The sequence below is a fragment of the Panulirus ornatus genome, chromosome 32 (assembly GCF_036320965.1).
Source record: "Panulirus ornatus isolate Po-2019 chromosome 32, ASM3632096v1, whole genome shotgun sequence".
NCBI lineage: Eukaryota > Metazoa > Arthropoda > Malacostraca > Decapoda > Palinuridae > Panulirus > Panulirus ornatus.
In genome coordinates, this window is record NC_092255.1 from 3,964,157 (window position 1) to 3,978,599 (window position 14,443).

Below are 14,443 nucleotides of genomic sequence, written 5' to 3' on the forward strand. Positions count from 1 at the left end.
TTACTATATGCAAATTAGATTGAAGGCTTTAAAAACCATGTTCTCCATTTAATTTTTTATCTCTTTATCAACCTGAGTTTATCATTATCTCCGATAGATAGATAAGATTACATTGGTGAACTGATAGATATGTGCACATAGGTGTACTGATAGATATGTGCACATAGGTGTACTGATAGATATGTGCACATAGGTGTACTGATAGATATGTGCACATTGGTGAACTGATAGATATGTGCACATTGGTGTACTGATAGATATGTGCACATTGGTGAACTGATAGATATGTGCACATTAGTGAACTGATAGATATGTGCACATTGGTGAACTGATAGATATGTGCACATTGGTGAACTGATAGATATGTGCACATTGGTGAACTGATAGATATGTGTTATCAGTTAGACTTGATTCTTTATCACTTGTGTTCAGCTGGAGATACGATAGATAAACTCTGCGGTGTTTCACCTTTGTGTTTCACTTACTGAAACTTTAGGCAAGATGAAGTGTTGATTATTGATGATAAGTTTTGATATGAAATGTTGATACGAGATCTGTTTGTGTTGTTATTATTATTATTATTATTATTATTATTATTAGTAGTAGTAGTAGTAGTAGTAGTAGTAGTAGTATAAATAGTAGTAGTACTAGTACTACTAGTAGTATAAGTAGTAATAGTACTAGCAGTATAAGTAGTATTAGTAGTATAAGTAGTAGTAGTGTTAGTATAAGTAGTAATAGTACTAATAGTACTAGTAGTATAAGTAGTAGTAGTAGTAGTATAAGTAGTAGTAGTAGTAGTATAAGTAGTAGTATGAATAGTAGTAGTATAAGTAGTAGTATGAATAGTAGTAGTATAAGTAGTAGTATGAATAGTAGTAGTATAAGTAGTAATAGTAGTATAAGTAGTATAAGTAGTAGTATGAATAGTAGTGGTAGTAGTATAAGTAGTGGTAGTATAAGTAGTAGTAGTACTAGTAGTATAAGTAGTAGTAGTAGTAGTAGTAGTAGTAGTAGTAGTAGTAGTAGTAGTAGTAGTATAAGTAGTAGTATGAATAGTAGTAGTATAAGTAATAATAGTAGTACTAGTAGTATAAGTAGTAGTATGAATAGTAGTGTAGTAATTGTAGTAGTATAAGTAGTATAAGTAGTGTTAGTAGTATAAGTAGTATAAGTAGTAATAGTAGTAGTACTAGTAGTATAAGTAGTGTTAGTAGTATAAGTAGTATAAGTAGTAATAGTAGTAGTACTAGTAGTATAAGTAGTGTTAGTAGTATAAGTAGTATAAGTAGTAATAGTAGTAGTACTAGTAGTATAAGTAGTGTTAGTAGTATAAGTAGTATAAGTAGTAATAGTAGTAGTACTAGTAGTATAAGTAGTGTTAGTATATGTCTGTCTGTCTGTCTGTCTGTTAACGTTACATAGCCCGTGCGTGTATGTGATGAGGCCCTTGGTGTGTATATCCTCCCGCAGGGCGTGGTGGAGGAGGCGCCCTGAGGATGAGCAGCCCTGGCGAGAGGGCCAGGTTCCGACACGACCCATACCCGCGCGTCGTGCCCTCCTCAACTTAAAAAGACCACCCCTCCACCTCCCTCCGTGGTCCGCTCGAAGACCTCCTTCCTCCTCCTCCTCCTCCTCCGTGGTCCGCCGAAGACCACCCCTCCACCTCCGTGGTCCGTCGAAGACCTCCCCTCCTCTCCTCCTCCGTGGTCCGTCGAAGACCTCCTCCCTCCCCTCCTCCTACTCCGTGGTCCGCTCGAAGACCTCCCCTTCTCCTCCGTGGTTCGTCGAAGACCCACCCCCCTCCAGGCACTACGACGACGACGAAGACCACCACCACGAACCAACCCAACGAACCCACCCCTCAACCCCTTCCCCATTCCCCCCCATTCCTTCGTCAGGTTATGGTCCGTAGGGAGGAAGGGAAGGGGGACGACTCTTCCTCCACCTCCTCTTCCTCCACCTCCTCTTCCTCCTCCTCCTCTTCCTCCTCCTCTTCCTCCTCCTCCTCCTCCTCTTCTTCTCCTCCTCTTCCTCCCAGTTACCGGGAGGTCTGTGTACTACAGGAGGGGGGGAGGAGGAGGAGGAGGGGGGTTTATGTGGTCTTCAGGGGGGGAAGGGGGAAGGGGTTGAGTGGGGGCCAGGTCTTATGTTCACCCCCCTACACACCCCCCCTTCCTCGGGCCAAGGGAGGCCTTCAGGGCCTGTGTTACATCCGCCCTGACCTGTGTACTACACACACACACACTCTCTCTCTCTCTCTCTCTCTCTCTCTCTCTCTCTCTCTCTCTCTCTCTCTCTCTCTCTCTCTCTCTCTCTCTCTGTCTCACTCTCTCTCTCTCTCTCTCTCACTCTCTCTCTCTCTCACTCTCACTCTCTCTCTCTCTCACTCTCACTCTCTCTCACTCTCTCTCTCTCTCACTCTCACTCTCTCTCACTCTCAGTCTCTCTCTCTCTCTCACTCGTTGTCAAGGAAGTTATCTCACAACAATGTATGTAATAATTGTCCTTGTAGGTGTGTTTATCTCCCCCCTTTCTCTCCCCCCTCTCCCTCTCTCCCCATCTCACCCCCCCTTTTATATATATATATATATATACATTCTCTCTCTCACTGGGAAAAAAAAATATATATATATATAAACCCTTGGACTGCTGGGTGCCTTCTGTGGACCCGCTGCTGTGAGAGAGAGAGAGAGAGAGAGAGAGAGAGAGAGAGAGAGAGAGAGAGAGAGAGAGAGTGAGAGAGAGAGAGTGATAGAGAGAGAGAGAGAGAGAGAGAGAGAGAGAGAGAGAGAGAGAGAGAGTGAGTGAGAGTCTGTGTGGCGTACATACACACATACTACCCATCATGACCTTCCAAAACTCCTGACTAAACGAGGCAATTATAAGTGGTAGTTATAAGGGTCGTTAACACGGACATGGCGAGACTGGGGTCACGCCCTTGCGTTTCTGGGTGAAGGGGGGGGCGGGGGGTGAGGGGGGGTAAGACTGTACCTTTGACCTGACGAAGGGAAAGGGGGAGGGTGTTGAAAGGGGGGGTGAGGGGGGGATTACGATAGGGGCGTCTCCCTCCTGTAGAAGGGAGGGAGTCAACTGTAAGGGGCGTCTCCCTCCTGTAGAAGGGAGGGAGTCAACTGTAAGGGGCGTCTCCCTCCTGTAGAAGGGAGGGAGTCAACTGTAAGGGACGTCTCCCTCCTGTAGAAGGGAGGGAGTCAACTGTAAGGGGCGTCTCCCTCCTGTAGAAGGGAGGGAGTCAACTGTAAGGGGCGTCTCCCTCCTGTAGAAGGGAGGGAGTCAACTGTAAGGGGCGTCTCCCTCCTGTAGAAGGGAGTCAACTGTAAGGGGCGTCTCCCTCCTGTAGAAGGGAGGGAGTCAACTGTAAGGGGCGTCTCCCTCCTGTAGAAGGGAGGGAGTCAACTGTAAGGGGCGTCTCCCTCCTGTAGAAGGGAGGGAGTCAACTGTAAGGGGCGTCTCCCTCCTGTAGAAGGTAGGGAGTCAGTGGAAAAGGGGATTGTAAGACTCCCTCACCTTCAGAAATGCAGGACCTGAGATGTCTCATATAAATCACCCTATATATATATATATATATATATATATATATATATATATATATATATATATATATATGGAGGATGGGGCTGCCCAGGCAGAGGTGTTGGTGTGGGGATTTCGAGTGATGGGGGGGAAGGGGAAGAAGGGGGGGGGGCGGCGCCCCCTCCTTCTTCCCCCCCCCTCTTGTAGTGTGACCTGGGCCAGGTCAGGATTGACGTGTGACCTGTTCTAAACTGGTGTGTTAGCCTCGCCACTTTGACCTCCACCTCCCCCCTTAACCCCCCCTCACCCCCCCCTTGATCATGGCCCATTCCCCCCCCCACACCCCCCCACACCCCCCCCACACCCACCTCTAGCTTAAGGTAATTTTTCTTTCCCAAAGTATTCTAAAGTTTTAAATAACTTATATATATATATTATATATATATATATATATATATATATATATATATATATATATATATATATATATGTATATATATATATATATATATATATATATATATATATATATATATATATATATATATATATAGGGCCGACCAAAGTGCTTTTTGGCTCAAGACTATGATATAAAAAAAAAAGAAATATATTTCGAGTAAAAAATTTTAGAAAATTTTTTTTGTGTGATTTTTAAATGGACATAAAAATTTCCTATTTTGTCTTGACACCAGGGGACACTTGGATAGACATAATGTGTATATCTATCGTGTATTTGACCTGAGGATTGGTCATATACCTGTGTACACACAAAGTATATGGTTCTTTGATATCAAAAAAAAATTATATTCAATAAATTTGTCTTCATATGGATGAAGATTTTTCTCGTAGTCAGCAATGTAGGGGTCACCCATGTGCTACACCACGCGTTTTCTTTGCTTACAACTAAGTAGATCGTAATATGGAATTAAAAATTTTTAATTTTTTTCGTATTAATATAATTTTTTTTTTTTTTTACAAGAATAAAACGGGTTCAAGTTTGAACAGACTGGAGCCAGCTACCAGAACTCACACTTCAGGTCACCAGCTGAAAAAATTTTACCATTAGAAATTCGTCAGATTTTGATTTTGAAAATTAAGAAAAATTTATGAACGAATTGTTAAAAAAGGTCCTTTGTCATTGGCTGATGAAATCCCTTCCCTTGTTCGTATGTCAGCTCCTGATTGGCTGGTTGTGTTTAACCATTAAAAATGAAAAAAAAATTTTATTTTTAATTTTTTTTGGAAATAGAAAAAACTATGTAATCCAGGGATGTGTCATAGAGCCAGAAGGGCGTAAGTACAACCACAAACAAGGATACAAAAAAAAAAATTTGTGATTTCCAGCGAAAATTTTTTTTTTTTTTTAATTGGGTCATTCAAGAGAAGGTCACCGAGGTCAGGTCAAATTTGGACTTGGTGTCTGAATCCTGTACCCACCCCCTCCCTCCCTCCCTCCCTCCCTCCCCACGTCAAGATGTCGGACCACCCCCTCCCTCCCCCACGTCAAGACGTCGGACCACCCCTCTCCCTCCCCCACGTCAAGACGTCGGACCACCCCTCTCCCTCCCCCACGTCAAGACGTCGGACCACCCCTCTCCCTCCCCCACGTCAAGACGTCGGACCACCCCTCTCCCTCCCCCACGTCAAGACGTCGGACCACCCCCTCCCTCCCCCACGTCAAGACGTCGGACCACCCCTCCCTCCCCACGTCAAGACGTCGGACCACCCCTCCCTCCCCCACGTCAAGACGTCGGACCTCCCCCTCCCTCCCCCACGTCAAGATGTCTAACCCTCTATCCCTCCCCCACGTCAAGATGTCTAACCCTCTATCCCTCCCCCACGTCAAGATGTCTAACCCTCTATCCCTCCCCCACGTCAAGATGTCTAACCCTCTATCCCTCCCCCACGTCAAGACGTCGAACCCCCCCCTCCCTCCCTCCCCCACGTCAAGACGTCGTACCTCCCCCTCCCTCCCTCCCCCACGTCAGGTTTGACTCGTTCCACATCCTGTCCCGGTGGTGATTCGCAAACTACCCCCCCCCCTCCCCCTCCCCCTCCCCCCCCCCCAGGCGGGTGGACAGCTACCAAGCTCTCCCCCCCCCGGGGGGTCACCCCTCCCCCCCTCCCCCTGAGAGTAGATGAAGTAGACTCTCTCTCTCTCTCTCTCTCTCTCTCTCTCTCTCTCTCTCTCTCTCTCTCTCTCTCCCTGCACGGGAGCCAGAGGGAACTAAGGCGTTTGGTCGCCAAGATGACCCTTATAGCCTACGGCCGTAGAGGTCATTTCTTCATACCCTGGACAGATTCAGTTCTTAAGATATGACCTTTATGTCCTACGGACATAGCGGTCATTTTACCTTTGCCGTGGTCAAGTTGAGCTTTGTAATAGCCCTTATGGCCTAGGGACATTAAGGCTATTACGGTAGACAGTGGATAGGTTCTTGGCTATTAATGGCTCTTATGTACTACGAATATAGAGGTCATTTTACCTTAATGTGGCTCCTTTTTTTTTTTCTCGTTTTCGTATTTTGGCTTTTATGGACTACTGACACAGAGGTCATTATATCATCCCCGTGTACCTAGCCATGACCCCCGTACAGTCATCACCCCCGTATAGCTCACCATCACCCCCGTACAGTCATCACCCCCGTATAGCTCACCATCACCCCCGTACAGTCATCACCCCCGTATAGCTCACCATCACCCCCGTACAGTCATCACCCCCGTATAGCTCACCATCACCCCCGTACAGTCATCACCCCCGTATAGCTCACCATCACCCCCATACAGTCATCACCCCCGTATAGCTCACCATCACCCCCGTATAGCTCACCATCACCCCCGTATAGCCCACCATCACCCCCGTACAGTCATCACCCCCGTATAGCTCACCATCACCCCCGTACAGTCATCACCCCCGTATAGCTCACCATCACCCCCGTACAGTCATCACCCCCGTAAAGCCCACCATCACCCCCGTACAGTCATCACCCCCGTATAGCTCACCATCACCCCCGTACAGCCATCACCCCCGTATAGCTCACCCCCGTACAGTCATCACCCCCGTATAGCTCACCATCACCCCCGTACAGTCATCACCCCCGTATAGCTCACCATCACCCCCGTACAGTCATTACCCCCGTATAGCTGACCATCACCCCCGTACAGTCATCACCCCCGTATAGCTCACCATCACCCCCGTACAGTCATCACCCCCGTATAGCTCACCATCACCCCCGTACAGTCATTACCCCCGTATAGCTCACCATCACCCCCGTACAGTCATCACCCCCGTATAGCTCACCATCACCCCCGTACAGTCATCACCCCCGTAAAGCCCACCATCACCCCCGTACAGTCATCACCCCCGTATATACATCACCCCGTAGAGCCATTCCCTCCGTACATCCACCATCTCCCCCGTACATTCATCGCCGCCCCCCCCTAGTACAGTCGTCATCCCCCCCCCCATGTATCCAATCACCCCAGGTAGGGGGCCATAACCCCCCCACCCCCCATCACAAGGGGGTCCCCGGGGGGGGGGGGGGGAGCGTATTGACGCCAGACATCAATATTGATGTAACTTTCTCAAACCGGAAGCCAATTTTTTACCCCCAAGGCGAAGCTAGGCCTAGGATGAGGTAGTCTGGGTAGGGGGGGGGAGGGAGTTCTGGTAGGCTTAGGGGAGAGAGAAAGAGGGGAGGAGGGGAGGGGAGGGGAGGGGAGAGATATGGTGGGCCGGTGGTGATGGGGAGAGAGGGAGGGGGGAGGGGAGGGGGAGATATAAACGGTAGGTAAAACTTACCTCAACTTTTAGACACTCTCTCTCTCTCTCTCTCTCTCTCTCTCTCTCTCTCTCTCTCTCTCTCTCTCTCTCTCTCTCTCTCTCTAGCTATCTCTCTCTCTAGCTATCTCTCTCTCACTCTAACCCAGAGGCTGTGCGCTAATGATAGCAATTAAGATATCTTTTTTCTTTATATATATATATATATATATATATATATATATATATATATATATATATATATATATATATATATATATATATATTGGAAAGGATCACAATTTAACGCGTGATCAAGTATATTCCTATAAGTCCACGGGGGAAATGAAACAGGATAAGTTGCCAAGTGCACTTTCGTGTCATAATCACATCATCAGGGGAGACACAAGAGAGAAATATAACAGTCACTTGATATACAACGAAGAGACGAAGCTAGGACGCCATTTGGTAAACATGAGATTGTCCAAGACAGACAACGAGCGGTTCATAAATTATTATTGATAAAATTTGTAAAATAATAAGTTTATAAACGCTCGTTGTCTGTCTTGGACAATCACATGTTTACCAAATGGCGTCCTAGCTACGTCTCTTCGTTGTATATCAAGTGACTGTTATATTTCTCTCTTGTGTCTCCCCTGATGATGTGATTATGACACGAAAGTGCACTTGGCAACTTATCCTGTTTCATTTTCCCCCGTGGACTCATAGGAATATATATATATATATATATATATATATATATATATATATATATATATATATATATATATATATATATATATATACTTTCCAAGAAATATTAAATTTCCCCAAATTAATGAAATACTTGGGTGTTCCTGGAAGTTGACAGCGACCACAGAATGTAGGCGGGGCGCCTGTGAGGTGGGGGGTTGCCAGCTTGTTCAAATCAACATTCACGTCGTCGCCGAAGGCGGTTACGCCAATTTGAATTTGAATTGCAACGGCTCTCTCACACTTGCAGGCCAGATGGGCGTATATGAACAGGGTTTGAGATGCATCTAGAATATATATATATATATATATATATATATATATATATATATATATATATATATATATATATATATATATATATATATATTCTAGATTATATATTGATATTAGTAACACGACCATAAGATTAATGTAAAACGTTCAAAAAAAAATTATTGGAACGCCATAGACAAAACGTCTCGTACTGTTTACTCCCTTATCATTCCTCGCTGCCAGACATACGACTACCTTTAAATAACATACATATCCCTCTATATCCAGACGTATAGATTAGTAGATATAAACCGACGTATAAATGATTGAAAATAAAGTATGAATTATCATTAGTGGAATGATAATAATGACTTTATCGCTGCCTTGAAACGAAAAAAATAAAAATCGGTGGTTTTCGCTTGTAATGAAGCCCCGCCCCCAGCCGATAATTCCCGCTCATTTCTTTTTCCCGCCAACATTTCCCGCCATTTCCAGCGGATGGCATTGTCATGTCGACGCCGCTCAAAAAAAACGCACACACACACACACACACGCACACACACACGCACACACACACACACACACCGACTCTGGTGGCTTTTCGAGCCACACTTAGGGAAGGAAAATAGCCGGCATCGTCCATCGCTGACGTTAATTTCCATTTAAAAAAAATATAGGCGCTAATTTCTTTTCCCGATATCCGCACAGAAAACGTGTCACTCAAGAAATAGGAGAAAAAAAGCGGCAGACTCGAATGACATCATTTTTTTTTTTTTTATCTTATTCACGAATGCAACAGTGTCTGGGACGGACAGTGTTGCCAATCACCCTGGGAGCCGTTAATCAAAATTATCCCCAAATTAAGACGCTTGTTAACCAACACGCCTTACATATGAATTTAAATGTATAAATAATAATTCTATAAGATATGTCAGTTTTATGAACCTTTTGTTTGAGCTGATTTCAATATTAAAAGATGAAGAGGCAACTATGTCAATGTCTCGCAATCCCTACATGGCGGCAGGCAACTCTTCGAACTGTGTCGGATCCCAGGGCTCGACATTCTCCTAAACTGTTTATTTATTTACTACTGTCCGTCTCTCTGTTTATCATCATTTGTTTCTGATAATTACAGCTTCTTGATTACGTTTATTGAATTACTTTTGTTATCAAGGAATTTATTTGGCCCATGGTATCATCTGGACTCTCTCTCTCTCTCTCTCTCTCTCTCTCTCTCTCTCTCTCTCTCTCTCTCTCTCTCTCTCTCTCTCTCTCTCTCTATATATATATATATATATATATATATATATATATATATATATATATATATATATATCGAAACTATACTTGCTAGAAACACGTATAGAAACGCTTGTCCATCAGTTAGAAAGGTGTATAGCTATATCAATAGACATTTTTTTGAGCTGACCTCGCTTGACCCCATTGCGAATGACCCATACATTCCCTTCCCATATAAATTGATCAACCCATTAATCCAGAGTTGATTATATTAAGCCATCGGGACACTTGAATTGATCAGTCTCCCACCAAATATTTTTTTCCCCATTTTCTTTGCCATTCTGGGAGACATGAATCGCAAAATTTTTTTTGGGGGGGGAAAAATTGTGAATCTCAAAATTTTTTGAGCGGAAAAAATTGTGAATCGCAAAATTTTTGAGGGGAAAAATTGTGAATCGCAAAAATTTTTTGGGGAAGAAAAAATTGTGAATCGCAAAATTTTTTGAGGGGAAAAAAAATTATGAAATTAACATTTTTGTGCTTTTTAGAAGACCTTGGGTCTGTAGGTGGATAGAGGAACGTGAGGAGCACGTTCCTCAAACGGACATAGAATGTTCTAAGACTCTAATTATATTAAAAATTATAATCCAATAATATTAAAAAAAAAAGAAAAAAATTTAACTGAAAGTGTCCACCATGCTAACTCCAGTTCACATACTTCTAAAACTGACCGAGAGATTTGTTTATAGATTACACCGCAAATTAACTTTAAATTTTTTAACGTAATATAAAAAAAAATTCAAAAGAGGGCAGTACCTATTGTACTTACTTAGAAATTTGACCCAAATGGACCTAACTTACAATACCAATTTTTCTCACTTTCAATTTGACAAAAAAAAAAAAAATTTACACCATCTATTCCACGTACTTTATAATTTGACCAAACATTACCCTAAAAAAAAATTTACACCAATTTTACATATCCTTCATTTTGAAACAAAAGAAAAATTTTAATAATATCATCAAATATTGTACTTAAATCTGACAAAATTAAAAACAAAAATTTCAATTTGCTTCCCCATCCGCCCCCCTCAAAAATTAAATATCTTTTAAAATTATGTACATTTTAATGTCCACAAGTGACGTATTATATGATCATTAATGAGATGAGTAGAAGAAAATTACATATATATATATATATATATATATATATATATATATATATATATATATATATATATATATATATGTATATATATATATATATATATATGTAATTTTGATTTTTAAAATTGGATAAAAACCAAAAACCATTAATTGGCACCTGAACCACAGTAACTTCTAGCATAAAAATTTGACCTGAAATATGAGCCCAGTTATTATATATACTCCTACGAAGAAAAATTTTCCATAATTTTTTTTTTGTGTGTGTGTGAGCCCATTTTACTTCATTGCAAACACAATTTTATTGTCATTTAAAAAAAATTATTGCAAAAAAAAATAATTCCCTTTGCATAGGTATAGTTTTAAGGTATTTTTTTAGAAGTAGTATTAGTCTCCTCTTAATATATATATATATATATATATATATATAGTCTATTGTTAATCATTGCTAAAAAAAATTAAAAAAAAATTTTTTTGAACTACTGGAAGAAAAATTTTACAAAATTTAAGTAGTAAAATTTTTTTTTGTGTGTGTGTGTGTGTGTGTGAACTCAGCTGATCAAACTACCTTGGACGTGACGAGGGGAATTGATCCATAGGGAGGGAAGACACAGAGGTGACTCTCCCATGTCACGTCCCCCCACCCGACCCCCCCTTAGCTGTAAACACATTAGAGTGCTAAGCAACGTAAGTGTATTTGGGTGTTGTCGATTTTGGTCGAAATTCTCCAAGTTTACTGGGTTCTGAAGGACCTTAAGGTGGAGTGGAATTTTGCCTCTAGTTGAAGTAAACAATTCTATATAGCTTTAAGCCCATGTAAACAATCATGGATGGCCTTAGGTTCATGTAAACAATGTTGGATTGCCGTAAGGTCATGTAAACAAGTCTAGAGGGGCCCCAAGTTTATGTAAACAACTCTATAGGGTCCTTAGATTCATGTAAACAATTCTGGATGGCCTTAGGTTCATGTAAACAATGTTGGATTGCTGTAAGGTCATGTAAACAAGTCTAGAGGGGCCTCATGTTTATGTAAACAACTCTATAGGGGCCTTAAATTCCTGTAAACAATTCTGGAGAGCCTTAAGTTCCTGTTTACAGTAACCCTTTAATCTTGTAGACAAGAGTGATCCTGACGTAAACACACTTACATCCTTGTAAACAAGAAGCTTTGGTCAGCTGACAGTAAATGATAAAAGAAGAAAAAAACAATTTACAAATTTACACATTTTTATCATAATTTTTTTTTATACCCGGGTGAATTTTGCAAATTTGGGCAGGAAATACAATGGAATACAGTACTGTAGCTACTGTATAACTATTGTATGCCATTGTATGCTGCCCACAACAGCTCCATACACATGCAATCATAGACACCAAAGTGTATGCTAAAAATTTTCTTTATAAAAATCGAAATCATGACATTTAAAAATTGGATTATCTTGCAGCGAAGGAAGCCAAGATGATTTTTAAGGGGAATTTTATAACATATCTCTAGTATTATATCCATATATATATATATATATATATATATATATATATATATATATATATATATATATATATATATATACACTCTCCCTTATTATCTTTGCTTCGTTCGGTCATAAAAACCAATTAAAAAGAAAAAATTCCCACATGATTGAAAAACCCGGTAAAAACTATTTTTAATGTAAAAAAAAACCAAAAACCTCACCCAACATTATCATAAGCTAAACAGGTTTTTAATGTAAATCAATTGTTTTAGTCACTATGATTAAAAAGCTGCTGTGTGTACTTCTTTCATAATATATATATATATATATATATATATATATATATATATATATATATATATATATATATATATATATATATTCTAACATATAAATTCACGTTTTAATCTCCTTTGTTTTTTTCTACCCCCCCCACCACCACCTCCCCCCCTTCCCATATAATGAGCAAAGTATTAACATAATATATATATATAAATATAAGATATTCTATAACAATATTGGCTGTATTCTCTCTCTCTCTCTCTCTCTCTCTCTCTCTCTCTATATATATATATATATATATATATATATATATATATATATATATATATATATATATATGTATATATATATTCTTAGATCAACTAAACTTGATTATATACATCTAGTTTTTACATAAAAATTTTTACAAATTATCCCTTAATATGTCCCGAGGAATAAATTTGTAAATTACAGGGGAAAAAAAAAAGAAATTTCTTGTAACGAAATAATTTTAATTTCCACGACTTCATACATGACCCAAAAACTCTTTTAAAAATTCCAAAACTCTTCCAAATTCTATTGAATTCAAACTCTACTTTGCATCTATTTTTTTTTTTTTAAATATACATACTTCTTAGCCAATCAGAGGACTGGATTCTAGCTGTTGACCAATGAGGTAAGGACTCAATTCTTTTATTGTATTCCTCCACCAATCACAAGAGAGTTTGTGTGTGATATTGACCAATGAACTTTGTAAGTCCTATTTCGCTAATTCCACTTTTCCAATGGAAAGGGAGTTGAAAGCTGGATGATGTATGCTTGTATGGATGTCCATACCTAGTTCACTTTCCCCCATGAATGAGGTAGCGTCAGGAACAGACGAACAATAATTTGCATATACCTATACACACTTAGCTGTCAATGTATGTATATATATATATATATATATATATATATATATATATATATATATATATATATATATATATATATATATATATACAGTACCCAACCAGCGCTTGTCATCCCCCCCCCCCCCACAAACCACTCAGTGGTTAAACTTGACAATTTCATATGCAGAGCAGAACGTCGCCCCCCATATACCACACCGATCCACCGGTTTCTATCGGATGCACGCCTCTCGCCCTCCCTGAAAATGGTTGAACGTGCCTTAGTGATCTTCACGCCACCCTTATATCTTCACCTCCTTCATCCCCAATCCCCCTAGACCCCCTGGTGTCTGACCAACCATCATGTCCCGTCCTGGGACACCATGAACAAATTATAACACCATTTATATTCCCCAACAGCTATAACACCACTTACCCTCCCCAACAGCTATAACACCACTTATATTCCCCAACAGCTATAACACCATTTATCTTCCTCAACAGCTATAACACCCCATCTCTTCTCCAACAGCTATAACACCATTTATCTTCCTCAACAGCTATAACACCATTTATATTCCCCAACAGCTATAACACCATTTATATTCCCCAACAGCTATAACACCATTTATCCTCCCCAACAGCTATAACACCATTTATCCTCCCCAACAGCTATAACACCACTTATCCTCCTCAACAGCTATAACACCATTTATCCTCCCCAACAGCTATAACACCATTTATCCTCCCCAACAGCTATAACACCACTTATCTTCCCCAACAGCTATAACACCATTTATCCTCCCCAACAGCTATAACACCACTTATCCTCCCCAACAGCTATAACACCATTTATCCTCCCAACAGCTATAACACCATTTATCCTCCCCAACAGCTATAACACCACTTATCTTCCCCAACAGCTATAACACCATTTATCCTCCCCAACAGCTATAACACCATTTATCCTCCCCACAGCTATAACACCACTTATCTTCCCCAACAGCTATAAACACCATTTTATCCTCCCCAACAGCCTATAACACCATTTATCCTCCCCACAGCTATAAACACCACTATCTTCCCCAACAGCTCTATAACACCATTTAATCCTC

At 40.7% G+C, this 14,443-nt stretch overlaps 1 pseudogene; it reads left to right on the forward strand.

The window, feature by feature from the left end:
* The window catches only part of LOC139759290 (uncharacterized), a 334,770-nt pseudogene extending 333,160 nt beyond the window's left edge, over positions 1 to 1,610 (forward strand).
* The last annotated feature ends 12,833 nt before the right edge of the window (positions 1,611 to 14,443 follow it).